The sequence below is a fragment of the Cylas formicarius genome, unplaced genomic scaffold (assembly GCF_029955315.1).
Source record: "Cylas formicarius isolate icCylForm1 unplaced genomic scaffold, icCylForm1.1 PGA_scaffold_4__25_contigs__length_36172078, whole genome shotgun sequence".
In the NCBI taxonomy this organism is placed as follows: Eukaryota; Metazoa; Arthropoda; class Insecta; order Coleoptera; family Brentidae; genus Cylas; species Cylas formicarius.
The window spans coordinates 14,061,761-14,082,304 of NW_026844334.1; the positions used below are offsets into that span (position 1 = coordinate 14,061,761).

At 34.3% G+C, this 20,544-nt stretch overlaps 1 protein-coding gene across 2 annotated transcripts in view; it reads left to right on the forward strand.

Annotated features, from left to right (window-relative positions):
- Nucleotides 1-273: 273 nt before the first annotated feature.
- LOC132700997 (uncharacterized) overlaps nucleotides 274-20,544 on the forward strand; it is a 76,667-nt gene continuing 56,396 nt past the window's right edge. For both annotated transcript variants that reach the window (XM_060668602.1, XM_060668604.1), the window contains exon 1: nucleotides 274-471. The gene's annotated coding sequence lies outside the window, so the exon portion shown is untranslated. The remainder of the gene's footprint in view (nucleotides 472-20,544) is intronic.

Below are 20,544 nucleotides of genomic sequence, written 5' to 3' on the forward strand. Positions count from 1 at the left end.
AGATCTCAAGCGTTATGTAAGTAAAACCATAGAATATATCACGAAAAGCGATGTAAATAATAGTGGTTTGCTTCGTCTCCATTGTACGAGATAGGTACAAGCGAATATTAGCATCGTACCGAGGAAGAGTTCTCGCTCATCCATATCAAATCGGTTCGTCACCCACGTCCCAAAGGTACCACCGCGAATACCCCACTTGGAAGCACCTGTGACGCCATCGGCACGGTGTTGGTCCCCAGCACGAGGTACCATAGCGGGTACCGACCGATCAGAAGTCGATGCGAGCGGCGTCCGTGTGTTTCTAAGTCACCTCCGCGCAGTTAGAGAGAGTTTAGTGTTTAGCGGTACCGGGGCTGCGGTACGACCGAGATTACTGGTACCCAACATCTCGCGGAACGGCGTACGTTTCCTTTTATGTGATTGTGTGCGCGTTCCTTTCTCGGTACCGATCTGTGGATATTTGAAAAATAGGTGAGTGGGTACCGCTTCGGGTACCGAACGGTTGTTTATTTTTAATAATTTTTTGCTAGAATTGATGTTCACGGAATTTTTATTGACCGGCCCTCGTAATAGGTTAATCACAATTGCTTTTAAATGGTACAATTTCCTTTGAGGATAATAGGAGTATCTTCGCTAAAAATAAATGATAATGATAATGAATTTTGTTGCAAATTTTTTAATATACATTCTCCACTTTTTGACGCCACTGATTATGTGTCATATGCTGTGGTAATAATTGTGATTGACATTCCTACGGTTTGAATCGGCACCTTATTGCGTGACAATGAATTCTGATTGAATTTTGGGTGGGTACTAATTTTTACGGATAACATTTATAGAAGTATTTATGACAAACTCCGTTCGAACACGACATCGCATTCCTAGGAGGGGCATAAAAATACGTAAACAGGACGTTTAAACAAATGTGTCACGTTCCCAAGCCAACCTCAAACCTGCTATTCAAGTATTAGTCACGGTCAATTTTAGTAATTTCGCCGAATAGAGTCATTTTCCGAACCAACCAGCCTGTCACTTATTTGAAATGTTAATTTATTGTTAAGTGAGCGGTCATTATTAAAAAATATTATACTTAATAGCGCTACTTTTAATGTTTTCGTAAGGAGGCGAAAGAAAAACACTATGCGAAATCCTACGTATGGAAAAACTTCATCGCGGATTAAACATTGTACATCAATTCATTGAAAAGGTCGTGGAATGTGTAAGTAATGAATAGGTGAAAGGTAATGATAAATTAAGAGACTTGTTGCACGGAGCCCCGTTTCGCTATTGATTTGTTTAGGCTATTAGATAATAATTATCCCATAAATGGCGGTCGATGGCACACATAAGCGAAAACTCATTTATCACGGACGTTATTATAATATTCCTTTGCATGGTGTGCGAAATTTATCGCAAATTCTTAAAACAATAGAATTGGAAAATATTGTTCTTATTTTAATGATATAAGATCTACCGCACTTTTCATACGCGTTTGATGGGGTGGGGGAGTATGAAAATCATTAATTGGATAAAAAATTTGAATCATGAATAAAAAAATTGCTTATTGGATAATTAAAAACATTTGACCGATTTTTAAATAAATTGAAATTGTTTCATGTTTGGAATAAAATATAAAAGCAAACTCCATATATAAAAATATGAAAAAAATTATATAAACATGTTTCGAAAAATGCTTTGTCGTCATGTGCGTGTTTCAAATTTTCTATCGTTTTAATCTACCGAAAGCGAGTTAATATTTTGCACTGAATGCTAGATTTAGATTAAAGCGCTTTACTTGCATCAGCTGGATTCGTGCCGACAGGTCCCTTTTTTAGCGAAAAACCGCACGTCACTGATTTTTGAAAATATAATCTCTTGCCAATTCCTCCAAACTGTTTTTTGAATTTAAAATTAACCTTAACATCACAAGTTCAAGTCGCTATTAAGCTATTTAATTTTTTATTTATTTTGACAACACATTATGAGTTTTACCAAAAAATGCAAAGCCGATTATGATTCTCAAAATAGCTTACCGTAGTGATTAATTAAGTAACGTATCAAGTTTTATTTTATCTAACACCCTGTATACTTATTTATTAGAAATATTAGAAATAAAACTGCAATAAAAAAGAACCCCAACCCAGAAATAGGTTTTAATATTCTACCTGCGGAGGTCACTATTTCCGTCCCTTCTATTTTGCTCCGAACACTTCCTTGTTCTACTTCTACGTTCTTTCGTAACCAAACCCTTAAAGAACAATTAATCAAAAGTTTCAAAGGCTAAAGGTTAATCCGACTGAATCAGATTACCCGTACACGCTCTTCGGATGCAACGCTTAAAGAAGATCGAAAAGGCAATTTTCTAGTGAACGGTTAACGCAAAATCCTTTATTTTTGATAGCTTTCAGATACATTTGGCAGTTAAATATTCCATTAGCACGAAATGAATATGGCAATCCCGTCATTTAGGTTTCATTTATTTTTTGTTACTTATTATACAATGCCGCGAATGTTTCTGAGAAAATGAAATAATTTTCTTGTCATTTCCATCCTACTTGTGATCGATTAAATAAATGTTTTAGCTGCGGAGGTATTTTCTCAAAGGTTAGACCTAATAGCAAATCGTCACTCTAGCATGAACCAATATTAGTAGACTCAACAAACCATAAAATAACGATGGCAAATAAGAATAACTTGTTCGTCAGAAGGCGACCGGGTCGGCGAGTATTGTGTGAAGACCCATTTCCTTGTGTAGTAATCCTTTGTTCAACAATTAGATCCTCTTTCAGGTGCGTTGCCCATTAGCACTTATGTCCGACTAGTTTACGTTGACATGCGGCGAAGAAAGAATTTAGAATTATGTAACGAACTCCTTCGGAAACAGTTTCTTGAATTCCTGCAAACAAATCACGCACAATTTTAAGTGTGATACTATCTCTCTTGGACATTACGATAGACACGACTTATGATCCACAAGGTGATGCGGAGATCTCTTAAAATTTGCCTTTTTAGTACTATACATACTATACTATACTATAAATAACGCTTCACACTTCACGCTTCACGATATTAGTTCTCAGGTTCTTCAGATTTCAGCAAGTGGCATCTAGAAAGTCTGCTTTTTTGAAAGAAGAAATTTTTGTAAGCCAAACTTACTCTGCGTGTGAGCAAACATTTCCTAAAATTAATTTTTTCTTAATATTTTGTGTAAGTATTAAGTGAAACTTGTTATTTAATTCATCAATTTCCCGACTGAGTGTACACTACATAACAAAGGGAAACTAATAAAGTATGCGACAAACAAGGAATCATCAGTTATCAGTTTCTTGGGTCGAAAGATAATTTAGAAAATATCATTCCAAAATTAATTGTATTTATGTCTGATATGTATGGTCTGTCTCACAGTGTATCAACTTAACTTTTGACGGCAGTCTAGGGCAGACTTTTAAGGTGTTTTAAGAATATAAATGTTAAATATTATATTATTTTTATAATAAAACTGCAACCGAATCTTCATGTGCTCAATCAATGCGATTCCCTTGCCATTTGCTTTTTGTTTATTTTGCGATATTTAAATCCCATTTTACAAAAACTCTAGGGAGGGTGGTACGGAAAATAATTATATTGCTTTATCTTCTTCTAGTTTTCTTTAAAGTTTATTCAAAGTAGAAAAAATTTGGCTTTGATAAAGAGAATATATATCTCCCTTCTTATCATAAACCTATTATTATTATTGAAAATCATTCATTCGATAGTTCACTGTTAACAATATCCTTTATTCTTGTTTAATGATTCCTCTACTTATTAAGCCTTCGTACACATTTTTCACAATTTATTTTGCGTCTAATGACAAGTCATGTCGACGAGACATAACGGAAAAATTAGTGATCGACATGTGGTCGACGTTTACCTGACAAGCCCCTGTCTTGTCCCTTACCTATGTATAAATTATTCGTTGTTTCGTTTATTCACTAACAATAGGTATGAAGGTCGTAATTACACTTTGCGGGAGGGTCTGTCAAATGTCAAGATGGATACATTTTGAGACACACTATACCTAGACGATGAAAATAGACAAAATTCGAGGTGATAACATTTTCGGTAATGTGTATGATCTACATCAATCCACACGCAAAAAACATACCAGGTTATATTTTTTCGAAAATATTTGGTCAAGCCATAAGTGAAATGTGTCACTCACTTCTTGACGTAATCCTTTCTACGCGTTAGCGCGTAAAATAATGGGTGTATACCGATCATTAGCACTTTGCACTTATGTATTGAGATTTATTATATACAACTTCAATGGCAACTTTGAGAATGAGAATCTTTAATTGTGAATTCTTGGCTTCAAAGTTTTAGGGTATTTTCCAATTGAACATGCATATAGATGACGCGCCGGTGCTCATAAGATGTGGTGTAAAAGCGAACGTGCGATATCGATAATTGCCGAAATATTTCCTGAGGCAACTTGTAGTTTCCATCAAGGCATCCACTGGACGCACGCCTTAATAAATTCTAACAATTACCCTGGTTGGACTCGGCTTAAAACCTTTTAAATGGTTAATTCTGTTGAAATGCAAATACCACCTGTTATACGCCGAAGATAGGCCTTTCGAGACCGCTATTTACGATGACAGGGCATAAAACCCCGCAGTTTTCCAGTTGTTAATGTTGAAATTTATAACTCCTATAAGCCCACTTGTGACCAATGCGCGAGTGTGCACTTGAAAGAGCTGTTTTACAAATATGTATCTGTACAATGAGGCTCGCACATAAATTATCCCGAACGTTTACTTTTATTAGCGCCGTTGTTCATAATTTAGACTATTCGGTGCGTAAAACTAGCAAATTTCTTAATATCGAGTATCTGCGAAGCGTCCGTGGGCCGCGGCGCAAATCTTTGTTGCGATAGAGATTTTTCTTCGGCGCGGAATTTCTCCAAAGGCGTAACCTTTTTTCACACTTCGCATCTTCTAACGGTTCACATTAAAGTCGGCTTTCTCGGCGCAGGTTCGACAACGACACGGTCCGACGACCAGAGCAGAATTGAGGAGCTAAAATATTAGACTTCGTGCTGTATACATCCGATTAGCTGCACCGGATGACAGTTCGCGAAAAAAAAAGGCAAGCACGATTCAGGTTACGTGCGACTCGCTCGAGTTAGGAGAGAAGCAAATACTGATTTTTGCATTTGAAAAAGGAACTCCCGCAAGGTTCTGTGCTAGGGTCTAAACTATTTTCTATTTAATATACTTCAAGTTTTCCGTCTGCCTTTCGGGTTATTATCACTTGTGTACAGATGTTAAGCAGTTTAAATCCGAAGAATATCAGCAGGCAGTAACACTAAACAATTAGAAACATTTTAATAACAGCAAAGCAGCTAAAAAATTAAGCAGTCAGCAGTAAGATAAATAGAGGATTTTTCAGAATTAACTTTTAATAATTTTCGCGATTCACGATTATATATTATTATTAGATTTCAAATTGAAACACCTTCGATTTAGATGCAAAAGCCATCATGTTAAATAAATAAATGGATGTAATAATTTGAAAACTATTTCTACCAATTTTTGGATGATTAAAGTCGATTATTATTATTGTCACTATTAAATGATTGACATGGAAATTAAATGATATTTCATACACTTTCAGAAGAGGTTTTGCGCTCTCCTAGGTTACCTTGGTTACATTTTAGATATTTCTGAAATTTAAAAAAAAATCCTATGCATACCTCGTGCACCCTAAGATTATTGCACACTCGCATAGGGAGAAATATGTCGCATTTGTGTCGTTTAAATTCCGATGTGACTCAAGTTTTCTCCAGATTTAAAGAAATATCGGTCTCTCATGGTTCATGCATTTGCGACGTGTCCACCTCTTCGTTACTTCGATTATATCTGAAACAAATATTTTGGACGCTACTTCCAAGCGATGCCAAAGTTGCGCCAATTCTAACGACTCAAATTATTAATACCAAATCTCACCAATAGGGATTGATATTTCCCGAAAGCTGGGAAACATTTAAATTACCTATTACAAGTGTCATGTTGACAAGTGGAATTTTTCCCTAAATGTGGGGAAATTTGTCATAAAACCGAGTGCATTAGGTTTGAGTGAATATTGCCAGATTATTTTTATCCACAAAGTTGTTCTACGCATTATGGGAAACATTATTCTTTCTCTTAGAAAATTCCAGATAAATGATACGAAACTAGAGTTTAACCGTATGTGGAATGAAGACCACAGATTTACTAAGAATTATTTTCTTGTTAGTACTAAAAGTTGAGCAAACATCAAATCTTTAAAGAGAAAAATTATAAAACAAAAAAATAAAGTCTATAATAGCGGTTACTAATTTTCACACAAAGCCTCTTTTTTTCTAACTCATTTATGCCGGTAAACATAAACATTTTCGCAAATGTTGGCATCAAAGTCTTGACACCGCATCGTTACTTCCTGGTCGTTTTCGCACCTTTCGTTCGAACAAAATAATATGCCTTCATCCGGAAACCCATTCTTTAAATCCATACATTAGCAGAGACGGACTGGTCAAGAAAGGCGGAGGTAACTTCTTCCTGGTCTCGGCGAAAATATTCCGTTCGGCGACTAATTGTAGAGCCAGAAAGTAAGTACTGTTGCTTTACAAAAGCATTTAATTCGATAATTGCCGGCACTGAACAACTGTAACTCAAAAACAACGGGAATTGGGTCGTCGCTGCTCTGTAGATGGTCGATTGAGTGTTTCCGGAGAGGACAAAAAATTGAGAAATATAAAATAGTCACATCGCTAAAAATATTGATAAATGTGTATAAACACGCAATATGAGAGAACAACAAATGCACGTAAAAAAGTATACCTTATCAATGCATGAGTAAAGTTTCCATCTATTGATGTTATAGTGTTAATAGAGAGTTCAATTTTTTCAATTATATTTGGAAATTGCCTTGCCAGCAGACCATCGAGACCCAGATATAATAAAAAGAGAGTCACAAAATTTATTTATTTTGCCGTTAAATGTTCTCATCTTACTTGTCTATTGCTATTGTTAAATACCAAATGAACTTATTCGTAAAATTGAAATTTTCTTAAATATAACTAAAATATAATTTGTTTGTGAACTTCTGATTACGCCTGGAAGTTTACAACGGATCATATAGCAAGCGGCATTGATATGTTCATAGAGATAGGAATGATTTTCGGAGCATATTTTACCCACTACCCTGCACATTTCTTATTTAAACAGCGATCTCCGCACACTTAACTCGATCTGGCAGTGGCCATTTTGGTTGTTAAATGGTCCAAGATCATTCGTTAAAAGCATTATCTTAAATCTTGCGCCTGCGCATGTTGAATGAACCTTCTCCGAATTTTTTTCATAGTTGCTTCATAATATCTATCTAATCTATATCTATCCAATATACGAAAAAAAAAAAGACGGTGGCAATCATTTAAGCTGAAACCTGATGTAGTGAAACCTAGACTTTCCAAATACGAACAACTTAAGCTGAGTGCATATGTATGTCCGTCTTTTTCTGTACCAGCTAGAATAATAGAAAGAAGATTTAGAAAGTTGAATGTGCAGAACACAATGATTTATTGTCACTATTTAATATTGTTTTCCCAATCATATGAGAGTCCAGAATGCTGATGACTGTATAAAACTCCAATTCGATTTCGATCGCCTATCGTTATCGTTATGGAATGGAACTAAATATTAATAAATGCCAGCTAATGAACTTTAACTGGAGCAGAAACGCCATACATTATGCTTATAAGGGATAAGGGATCTTGGAGTGTTTGGGCTTTATTAAGCGGACTTCCAGAGTATTCCCTCTCAGATTACTGTTCAGCTTCCCCGTGCGTCCACACCTGGACTATTGTTCCCGAGTCCACATACAGGCCTTACAAAGAGTGCAGCATAGGCTACAACTTTCCAGATTCGTCGTATGCATAGGGATCTCACCATTTTTTATAAACTACTGCACTCAAATTCTCATGTACCTGTGTTCCTATATTAAGATTAATATTTTGGAAAACCAATGGTTATCATACTAGGGTTGGATCTTTATTTATTTATCTGTTTCATTCTGTTTTATTTTTATTTTATTTTGTTATGTGAATCTTATTTTATATTGGGCGGTTGTCTCGTTGATAAATAAATAAATAAATATTGTGGCTTCATTGTGAGTACAAAATAAATATACAGGCAAAGGAAAACATGAATCATTATTATTTATTTTTCAGTTGTGGTACGGTTTATAAAACATTTTTTATTTATTTTTATTAAAACTAAAATAGTGATAAATTAGGAAGAAGTTTTCTTACAACTAAATTAGGACAAAAAATATCTGTTTCGGCAACACCTTTAGGGAATAAGTATTTGAAAAAAGTACAGTGTTGCCGCAACAGCTGTCATAAATCATTAAATAACTGTAAAAATCTGAACATTTTTTTGTTCTAATTTAATTGAGTTAACTGGATTTTCATCAACTGAAAGTCACCTCAATTTCAAGAATTTTTCTCTATAATTTGAAGATAACTGAGCTCGTGCGAATTTCCTGCTACATAACTTTAGAAAATTAATAAGGTTCACGGTGAAGCTGACGAATACGGTTCCTATATTTGCAAAAGAATCTACAACTCCCTTTTTGATTAGTTTTTTCTTTGCGGTAACCGCACCGCCGATACTCATTTCGACTCTGTCCAGTTCGTTCCACTGCGCACTTTAAGGCGCTTAACGCCTTCCAGTACTTTCGGACTATTAGAATAATGACGCCATTAGCCGGCGGCATACTCGGCTGCCATAACTCGCCTAATAATCAAAATGTCACGCGGAAACGGGAAAAACGAGTCGGGAACTCTTCACTGCCCGCGTGTCGTTTTTCTTCCGTTTGTAGGTGTAAAACAGAACGAGTAAACAAATTGCACGGTACGAGGTACTGTTAGATGCATTTTGTTTATGGTCGCTACGTTTCCAGGTCAGCTATATCGTGGAGAAGTTGTGTAAGAGGCGAGGCGTGCCGTAAGAGAATTTGTACTTGTGATGGGGGTCTTGGCTTCTCCTGATGCTCTCGTTCCTGTTGCTTTTTACACGGCGGACCAGTCTTTTCGTGGCTAACGATAAAGTTTAACAGCGAACTATTTTTTTATGCAGAAAGTTTCATATAAATATATTTGAGACACATCGAGGGGTAGATCAAAAATTCTGTACAATGAAATTACCTTTTTCCTTGAAGTTCCTCGCAATTTTTTATAAATTTTGGATATTCCTTTGTTTTATTTGTTTCAGTACCTGACATCCGAGATTGTATGCCAAAGATGGATCGGAAAAAATATCTTTTTGGAACATTTATGACACCTTTCTCGGACTATAATTTTTTTTTAAAACGTAATTTGAAATTGCTGCCGATGGCATCTTCGAAATCCCCCAAAACTTTTCGAAATTCTTAGAAACTTCTCGAAAAGTTCTACAATAACTTACAATTCCCATTTCCCTTTCAAAGATATCCTTACAGACGCTGCGGATAAAATTTTGAAAAATATTTGATCGCGGGATCAAGCTTCAAGCACACCGACAAAATTTCATCGAATCGCCCACGACAGACCTCGAGGAATACCAACAAGGACAAACTATTGAAAATATCGGTTCTATTCGAACGCGCATTCGCTTCTTTTTGTAAAACGAACTTATCGAACTAGAACTTTGTGTAAATCTCCACCGACGGTATTATCTTCGATAATTTCTTTTTTGCCGCGCTAAATGGCGCGAAACGCAAGATCGTTCAAGTGGTAATCCTAGAATGAAAAAAATTAAGGAAGTCAAGTAAGACAAACGCGATTCTGTTACTCACGTGTCGGAACTACGCTTTGATGATTTATTATATTACTTTCCAATTTATACCAAAATGAATCTATAACTATACGCGATACCGATTTAGACTTCACTCAACATCACCCATAACTGCTGAAAATCCAAAATTTATGTTTATAAATATTTTTTCTACTCTCTACTTGAAAATAATCAATTATGCACTGAGGTCACGGGTTGATTTGTAAAGATGTTTTGACGTTTGACAGTTCTGATAGTCACACCATACGTCACTCAGTTAATCTAATAATGCAGTTTTACAAAAATGTACTCAAAAACTAACGTAAGTAGAAAAAGTATAGTACAGATATTACTTAATATACTATTAATTCAAAATATCGTGCCCAATTGTATTTATTAATTTATATTATTCCAATCATTTTAAAAAAATATTATTAAACTCATTCTGACGGCATTTTCTATTTTGTTCAATTAAATTGAATACATTAGTTAGTATAGAGTAAAAACAATTTTAATTTTAATTTTGTTTGAAGTTTCTCAAATATCTTTATTTAAGGTTAAACTTAAAATACTTAAACTTCCAAACTCTTGCTGAATAAGAATGTAATGTATGCAAGTAATTTAAATATTTAAAATGAAGCTTTACTTTGTCAGGAACTCCTGGAAAACTCATTGTCATAGTTGTAGGAAATTACGAACCGATTACTCATTGGTGCTTTTGTATTTCACAACTATTTCATTAGATTTATGTTTTTTTTTGTTTAATAAATTGTTATTCTTGACTTGATTCTTTACACAATTTAGACAGATAAAAATGAGTTCATAAAAAATTCTAGTTCAATCTTAATTACAATAAAGAAAACAGATCCAAAAAAAATCACTACTAATTAACAGCCTATTTGTTAAAAATTGCCGATTAAAACAGTATATTATGCAAGAAGTGTTGAAAACGGCATTCGAGTCACAAGCGGGATACAGCGGAGAGCAGCGGAGCGAGTGTTTAATAAACGAGTGACTTAAAAATTTGCCAAACCTGTTGCATACTATTTCTTTTTTCTACAACCGTTAGTTTTTGAGTACATTTTTGAAAAACAAAACGAATACATTCACTGACATGAGTTTAAGAATTGACAAAAGTCAAAATTCAAGCGGCACGGTAATATCTCCGAAAACATCCGATTGCTCCCAAACCCTTGCGATTCAATCCCGGAAAGGTCCGAAGTAGCTTGGATTCTTGGGAAACGAAACTGACGTGGTAAATAACACGCCGGAAGGGAGTAGAAAAATAAAATGAAAGTACTAAGTAATTTGAATCAATAAGTATTAGCATTAAAGAATTACAACAAATACAGTTATCGCAGTTTCCATTTTGCAGCAATTGAAAAAAAAGAACCTTGGGCTCGAAGGTTATCAATTCGACAAAATAACTAGAACGATAGTGTAGAATTGCATAGTCACTTGCTCTCAGTAATATACTTTTTACAAATTTACATCGTGAAACAAATGAAAATCGAAAAGGTTGGACCGAAAGGATTTCTCGCATTAAACATATAAATCCGAGGCTCAATAAAATACGCCGGTCTGTATCAAATTAACCCAATCCCCGTTCGATATTGCATGGGTCAATATCGACGTCGCATTTTTCAATTTTTTAATGTCTGCTTATTTGGCCTTTAAACCTTGCTTTTACTTCTTCGATTATCGATCACCGTGTGGCGAGATTGCATTATAATTTCAAACCTCCAAGGCTGTTTCGCGGCGATTATGTGTGTACGACAGTCTTCTACACTGTTGCCAGTTCGCTTTCCACGCGTACATAGCGGATTAGTGCGTAAAATTTAGGGACATGCGCGTAAGATCATTTGCTTCTGTACGAAAGAAATTGAGGTTATTCTGTTGTTGGACGCCACGCCAAATATTTCGTTCGAATTAAAATAAGCTAAAATACGCATAATCGGATTTTTTTTCCTGAGGCATTAGTTATAATTTTTAGCAATGTTGTGATTCTGCCATAGATCTAGAATCGGTATTGTTCTTCTTAGTCTTTCGACGAGCAAGTAGCGTAAGGTCCTCGGGAGTTGGTCACCTTTTTTTAAATAGCTTAAAAATAACAGGGATAATTGAACTCGAAATATTTTTTTATATGATAACCATCTTGACCAACCCTCATGTTGTTGGTCAATGGCAATGTATTGTATTACGAAAACCGTCTTTTTTCAATAGTTTGCTGGACAAGTAGCACATTTTGTAAATATTTTCATTGCTTCTAGTATTTGGTCTCATCCGAAATATTATCGTCTGCTGTTGATGATTCTTCTTTTTTTGTATTTTATTTGTTCTTTACCAAACTCTTTCTCTTCATTTCTTCAATAATTGTATCTGTCTACGACCATACACTGAGAGGTGTGTGACATGACCACCGCAACTAAGAAATGCCAAGATAGTCTTTAAAAACTGCTGAAATGTACTTTGTGCACGCCTGGTCAGTGCATAATTAGGTATTTTAGATTAAAGAGTAGAAAAAAAAAATTACAACTATTTATAATATTTTTCAGATTGTCAAATCAAATGAATCAAAACAATGAAATGACATATTTTACCCGTTGATTCATGCAAATAGTTTTTCATTATATTTATGTATTTGTATATTATTTATCAACATAACGAGTTAATGTTTCCCATATTATACTTTTGATATTCTGTTTATGACCACTAAAAAAAAAAACAGTTTCAGAAACCTGTCACATTGCTTAGTGACAATGTCCGCGAGGTCTACGAACGAATGTACCGGCTTCACCTTGATCGGTTAACTTCGGCAACGTCGCGCGGGCTAGTCGATAAAAAAATCAATTCAATTTACGAGCAAGAGACGTCGTCGTATCTGTAAACCCCGAGATATGAAATTACTTCTATGATGAATTGCGATCCGTACGAGCAATAGCGAAGCGCGCTCAAAAATCATTGTTCAAAAATTTATCGTTACCGTTTATTGCGCGAATTATTTACAGACTTAACGCGCGCCAATCGCTAAGGCTATTTGCTTATAGCGGCGTTCAAAATATTCATCGGGGCCTACGCAACGCGAATGACAACGACTTCATATTGTTGTCAACGTTTTACGCGGAATGTTGTTAAATTTAGATGTGATCTCACCGACGCGGTACCGCTATACAATAATAAAATGCGAAATGTCTTCATCTGGAAGTTGATCTAGCGGGAAATTTTAATGGTCGAGCAGGAACCGAACCTTGGCCGCGCTACAGGACGTCGTCGTCTCTCGTTACGTGACAACGCGGAGTTTTTAAAAATCGCGAGATTTATCTCGACGATTTGTGAAGACGCGTTAGTTTGACAGTTGGCGTGAAGTAAATTTTAAGCTGACGCGAGGCGTTTAGCGGTATCTTAATTATTCCAATTAACTACAAAACGGTCTGTGCGTCACTGTAAAACGTTCGCTACTTTACGTTGGAAGTACGAGTACGTAAATTAATGCAGGAATTCTCAAAATATCTTCCGGATTTAATACACATAAAAGGATTTATGCAGATGCGCATGCGCCGTTATTTAAAGACAACGTCTTGCAATTTTTTGTGTTTTTGCAATATTGCAATATTTGACACTTAAATTTTAGCTCCTGAATTTAAAGTTCCACAGGCTCACAAGGTATTCGAGTAGAAAAGTACACATTGATGGGCACACTGATACATATGCGCAAGATTTCCACATAAGGTAACAAATATAATTAATACGGAATCTTCTATTCATTTTCAAAAAAAAATAATTTCGTCCTTTTTATATTTTAATTTTAAATTTTTCCAGACATTTTTTTTCTACGTCAGTACAAAAAATGCATGCTCCGTTGAAGAAATAAAGTCTGACATCTGACATTTTGGTTTCTATTACTTAACTTTTAGGCATAAGCTGAGATAACCATTATTGGTGAGTCACTTCGGATATTTCAGATAGTTTGTGGACAGGTTTCGATTGTTTTCCGCAGATCTTAGCCACAGATGACATTTTGAAGTCTGCCATTTCTAATAGTCAGTTCACACGTCACCCAGTAAATGCATTTGTGCTGTTTTGCAAAATTAGAAAAAGTATAGTATGCAACAACCAGTTTTTAGAAGTTTACCATCTATAGTTTACTAGATCCGCTAGTGCCAAATTAAAATGGTGCCTAAAGTAGCGTTTATCAAACTTGTTTCATAATATACATTTAATTCCCCATTTTTGTATGTCTTTTATTACTTACATTGTAACTAGTGCTTTAGGAAGCAAAAAGGTGGGAACAATTTTTATGCTATGGATTCTAAGTTTAACTCTACTATTTTATTATTAAAATTTATAGAGCATTGTCAGGTCATCGCAGTTAATTGTAGTGTTACAAAGCATTTTTGTTAATATTTGTAATAGGAGACTTTATAATTTTGTGTAGTGCCGAAAGTAACCCGAAATGTTGAAATGATTCAAATGATCAACTTGATCAAAATTCGACAAAATATTTTCGTTAGTTTTAAACGTTGAAAAGGTTCATATAGACATCAATCAATAACAAACTTTTCCAAATATGGATATGTGTCTATGCGTTTCCCTTTCCTTCAATTAATAGAGTCAAGTTTCATATTATCATAATACCCTAATACACACAGTGATTTCTTTTTTCGCCATTGTATACATATTGTCGAGACCAAATAGTAATTGTGGGGAATAGCGTTTCCTAATTTTTCGAAAGAAAAATAGAGAACAGAATATTAAACAGCAAAACAAAGAAATTGACTTACACAACACAAGAATAAGTAAGCATAAAGTTGACTCACTGGACTCCCACAAATTCAAAATTATTTTCATTGTAGCTACCCTCTGTGAAAAAAAAAAAAAAGTAAAACGATTTTCTCACATAGACATTTTTTTGTTAGAATTAATTAATTTATTAGAATTTAAGATTTTGGATTTATTGTGTGTGGCACACTCCAAATTATTAACTCCCCCATCAGATTCAGCCCTGCTAGAAAACTAAATTTAGAGACTAACCCTAGAAACGCGTGCTTTGTCGCTCCCCTGAAGACAGCGATAGAATAACTTTTTCCAATTCTTCAAAAAAAAAAGAAATAAGAAACATAGCCAGTAAATAAAGAAACTGCATAAAGCTTATTTAAATTGAATGGATGCTGAACGTTTAACATTCTAATGTTCTCATTGCATTAAGAACATTTGTTTTTCTTAGGCATTTTCTAGTATTTCACGATGCTAACCATACAAAACATTAGCTTTTTTCTCGCCATGCAAACGTGCAATATTCTTCCAGTCTTAGGAAAAACAAATTATCCAAAAGTAGTCCTTCCGATGGGAGTTGCAGGCAATATTGAGCGTATTGTCTTCAAACCAATCTATTCCTCAAAGCGGTTGAATGCCGAGCAGCTTTTTCACTTTGATTGCATATGCGTGGCCGTTCTTTATTACTGAAATACATTACAGCGTCCGCCCGGAATTTTTTAATAACTACCGGACGACTCGTAGCGAGCTATAAACTTAATTATGCCTCTATGAAAAGAGAAAACAATGTATTTTAATTACGGCCATCTTTACGCTAGGTATCGTATTGTACAGGGCGGCACACCTACCGTCACGTTTGCGTTTGTTTTTTCCGTTAAATAACACCAAAGCTTTGCCTTTTGCGTTGGATTTAACGGCGAACTGAACTTTGACCCACGTACGGAACTCGCGAGTATTCGTCATCCACTATCTACTTCAGAAGCACAATTCAGTTGATTATTGGTTAAAGTTCGTATTAGCATTTTTTTATTAAAAAAACTACTCCTCCCACCACTCTTTTGTATGGTTTTGTGGTGTGGTTATACCAAAATTTTTCCGTATCAAGCAGAAAAATTTTCAATTTTTACTCATTTTAATTAGATAATTAATAGTTGTGGTTAGTTTGGTTTATTCATAATAAATATTCTAATAAAATATAAAAAAAAAGAAAAAATGTATAATAAAAATATTTAGGCAAAAGTGTGCAAAAATTGAAAGCTCCATTACAAGGGATGTTGCATATTATACTTTTTCTGAGGCGATTATTCTTTCGGTGAATTTTAGCAAAACAACACGAATATATGAATGTATCCGTGTCGTTTTGCTAAAATGCAAAGAAAAAAATTATCGATTGTATTCGTGTTTCATGCCGTTTACCACACTTGTTCAATAATATACTATTATTTGTTCTCAGGATAAACATTGATTTTAATTATTTGATGAATAATGAAACAATTTTTGTACGATAAACCATTCTATTAAGTTAATATGTCCAAATTCCATACTTGAATTATTTGTTTAATCTCAATCCGATTGTGGTATTATTCGCTCAGTTACCATTTGTTGTTTTGTAAAACTACTAACTAAACTAACTAAGAGATTAAATATCGTTTATGAAATTTACTATCGAAAATAATCGACATTTTAATGTTACGTAACGTTTAAGAAGTTCCTGAATTTCGTGCGGCCATATGAAAGAAAAATAAACTTGAAACTTGAAAAGAATCATTAATAATAATAAATAAAATAAATATTAAACTTATACAAATAATAATTTTTTGGTCCGCCATATAGAACACGAAACTCACGAGCTATTCGAGTAGAAAATTACACGTTGATGGGCACATTTGACTAGTACACATTTACCATTGTCCGGTAGGGTTATTCAACTCGATCTATTTCATATCGCCCGACAAAAGCCGAGGCTCTATTAAAAAAACAATAGATTTCGATAGCACAAAAACCGGCTGACTTATGAAAAAACATTTCGCTCTCCGGCGATCCATTTAAAAGCTTTTTAAATTTGCATGCTGGCGATTGAGATCGGCTACAAAAAAATCTATACGCGTGTGGTATTCTTTTTTTATTTTGCAGAGGTCAGGTCACACAACAAAACCGATTTAAATTCCCTGAAACAAGTCCGTGCAAAATAGAACCAGGACGAAAAACAATAACAAATAATTTAGAACGAAATAAAAAAAATTGCACTCAAATCTAACAATGAACCAAGAATTGACAAATTTTAATCGACATATCTGCCAATGACCGTTAGCGCTATCGTAAAAATAATCGATCTATTAATAAATCGCATGCTCCCCTAACATTCTTTGTTGTGAATGGTTGATTGTTAAATGTTAATTCAATATTATTAACTCAAGCATCAGTTTCCATTGTGTTGAGGACATTAATTGATTAGTTTGTAAGTTGTTAATCATAGCTACTACATTCGCACTGTTCATAATAACAGCAATTCAATTCTTCTCAAAGTAACGAAATAGTAAAACATGAAACTAAACCGTAACTTTAAATGTATAACCTATAAAATTTGTCAGCCGCTTACACGTCACTTCAAAAACATAGATATATATTATATTATATTTTCGCAAAATAATTTAATTAAGGAATAATTAATTCTTGGGAAAATGTAATGATTATCATCATAATGATATCTTATCCAAAACCAACTGAATTTTAAAGCATAATAATTACCACAGAGTTCAAAGTGGTTCTATAACACTTCCAAGAAATACTTGTGCTAGGACAAAACAATTTACCAAGACTATAGGTTGTGTTGTAAATTTTGTTAAGCAAAAAAAACAATATAAAAGTATTAATTTTCTTCGGAATTGTCTTTTATAGGCTGATTGAAATGGTCATCAATGACGAATAAAGTTGACGATAATTCTTCGCTTAACAGTAAAACAAATATAAATATTTTCTCCGGAATTCTAACAATTCCGCTAACGCAAAAACAATTGTTTGATTTATATTCGCGTTATTAACGACTGCCCATTGTTTTTAATTCGCAAAAGAAGCACCCGACATAAATCACTCGTACGCGAGCCCATAGGCGCTCAAGGGCCCTTACCAGAGATGATTTATTTAATTATCTTACATAAGTTACATACTACTTACATTGTGTTTATGTAATGGCCCATTAAGGCCCTCGTCTCGGCTGTGATTGGAAACCATATGGTTTGTTACGGAAGGTTTTAGTACCCAAGAATGTTAGGGCTCGTATTGAACCGTTGTAACGTGCAATTTCAGTAGCCGGTTTCACTGCTAATAACGTTGATTATCACTGCCGCAATTCATTCAATTCCGAAAAATGGGAAAATATTAATTTTGGCAAAAGAAGCAACGGCGTACCCAAAAAACCACTGCTGGTGTTTGTACACATATTTTACAGGTTATCAATGTTTCAATGGAATCGTGAAAATCCAAATATTGTCGTCACGATTCAATAGCTATTGGTACACCAGGAACAAATATTATAGATTAGATACACGAATTCAATCGTAAAGCATAGAACTTCGCAATTAAAGCGGAAATGTCGTGTTAATAATTACAACGTAATTTTCTGTGGCGTTTTAGAAAGTATTTTTTAACATTTTTCAATTAGTTCCGCCATCTTTTTGATTTAATAAACTGGAACCAAATATTTGCTTTTTTAGTTATGGTGTTGACCCTTTTGTTTTGAGAGTAATTTCGATGAAATTGCAATAAAAGAATAAAAGAACAATAAAAGTATATTTTCTTAAAGCCAACTTCTAAATTTTCGGTACCATTGTATTAGCCCGCAACATTAAGTTGTGTTTATCCAAAAAATGTTAGAAGGCTGCACAAATGAAGAAAAATAAAATAATGCAACTTATTGGACGCAAATGAATTGTTTTTGCAGTTTTGCTGGTATTTTTAATATTTCTGTTAAACTCTCATTTATAGCGTTTTCACAATAAATGCTAATGGCTTATTCGATGGAATAAATTGTGGAAAGAAAAGAAACCAACATCTACAGAGTAACGTAAATTTGCTAGTGTAGGTAGCATCCCTTTTTATTGCATCCTTAGACCAAACCCATTTATCTGTGAAAACACCACACAAGATTATTAAACGGAAACAACCTATTTAATACAGCTCTCATACTCTTGGATTTATATAAAAAATTACTGCAAGCAGGTTGCTACTTAGAAAATAAGGAATCTGAACTTTCTGAGATTAAGTCTCAAAATCTGATCACATCTCATCTCAAACAATTATTACATCATACATTTAACCATTTGTTCCTACTCTACGAAAACAATGCAGTAACCATTAAATTTTGATCCGCGCAGCAAAATCTGTTGAACACATTTCGAGTGAATTCGAAATTCAATACGCTTGCAGCGTGTGTGCATTTTATTTGTGTTTAAAAAAAACAAGAACCATAGATATTATAACCTGTACTATTATATCAATGTGTTACTGATAAAGTCATTACTCAAAGTTGAATGACTTAAGTTTGATATCACTATATTGAGACCTATTTGTTTGGAACTTTTAAATGATAAAATAAATAAATGAAACTGCCGTTATTTTAAGCTCGGCGAAGGTTTAATTATCTGGGTATTTTTTCATAAAATATATTTTTTAAAATTTAATTTAAAGGCGCAAAGAGTTGCTTGAATAATCTAAGGATTTTGATTAAGCAAACTAAGAGATATATATGAGACAGAGCTATTAATTTTCTTTTTAATTTTGGATACGTGAGTATTTAAAGACCGATTCACTGTCAGACCAAAAGAAATCTGTTTGTGTGTCATCGGCATACCTATGACTGTCGAACTCACCAAATTAATTCGACATATCTGCTGTATAAATAATAAACAATAGAGGTGTGGTCTGTCCAAGGGCGGTCGCAATGCAACAAGATTATTACCTAAAGTTTGGGAATTTAAATTCAGGTAAAATTGTGGTCCGTAATAAAAAATAATTTTATACCTACCTCTGTTTAATATTCTTTGATTTGGTATACTACTTAGTTTAAGTTTATTAGTAATCATTCTTATTTCGTGTGTAATAGAGCGTTTGTTGAATCGTGTGCGAATTATGCAAAATATGTGCGAGTCTAGTGTATCTCAGGAGATGCTCCCACCCAAATGTAGAAAACACTATTCTATTGCGACTAAGGAAGTTATAAACAATGTTTATTTGACTCTCGTTGAACATGCTGCCAGCGAGCAAGCATCTTTAGAAGAAATGACCACATTGATGAAAATTCCAACATCAACTGTATGGAAAATTGTGAATAATTCCATTTCAGCGAGGAAAAAAAAGAAGCGATGCTGACATTTTCTCGAGTATAGATGAAAGTGATCAAGATATAATCCGGCGTAAAATTTACCAGTTATATGAGGAACAAAGCGTGCCTACATTAGTTATCTTAATTAGGAGGCCTGAAAAAGATAAAACCAGTGTTAAATGTGGCAGAACTACCTTATGGACACATGGGTCTAAATTTAAAAACATGACAAAAGGCAAGTTTTAATGGAATCTTTTAGAATACGGAAATGGCGACTGGAATATCTCGAAAAAATTAGGATTTACAGAGAACAAAGGCCAATTATTTACTTGGATGAAACCTGGTTCGACACTTATGATACCCGGAAAAGGGTTGACCCAACTGATAAGTGTAAAACAAACACGCCATCAAAAAGAGGTAAAAGAATAACTATTTTGCATGCTGACTCTAAAGATGATTGGATTCCAAATGGAGTTTCTCTGTCTGCGAAAAATATTAAAGATTCTTCTCTGGAGTACCATGAAGACACCACCGCTGATTTATTTGAAAGTTGGTTTTAAAACAAACTAGTTCCAAACATGCCTCCTAATAGCGTCATTGTAATGGACAATGCAACTT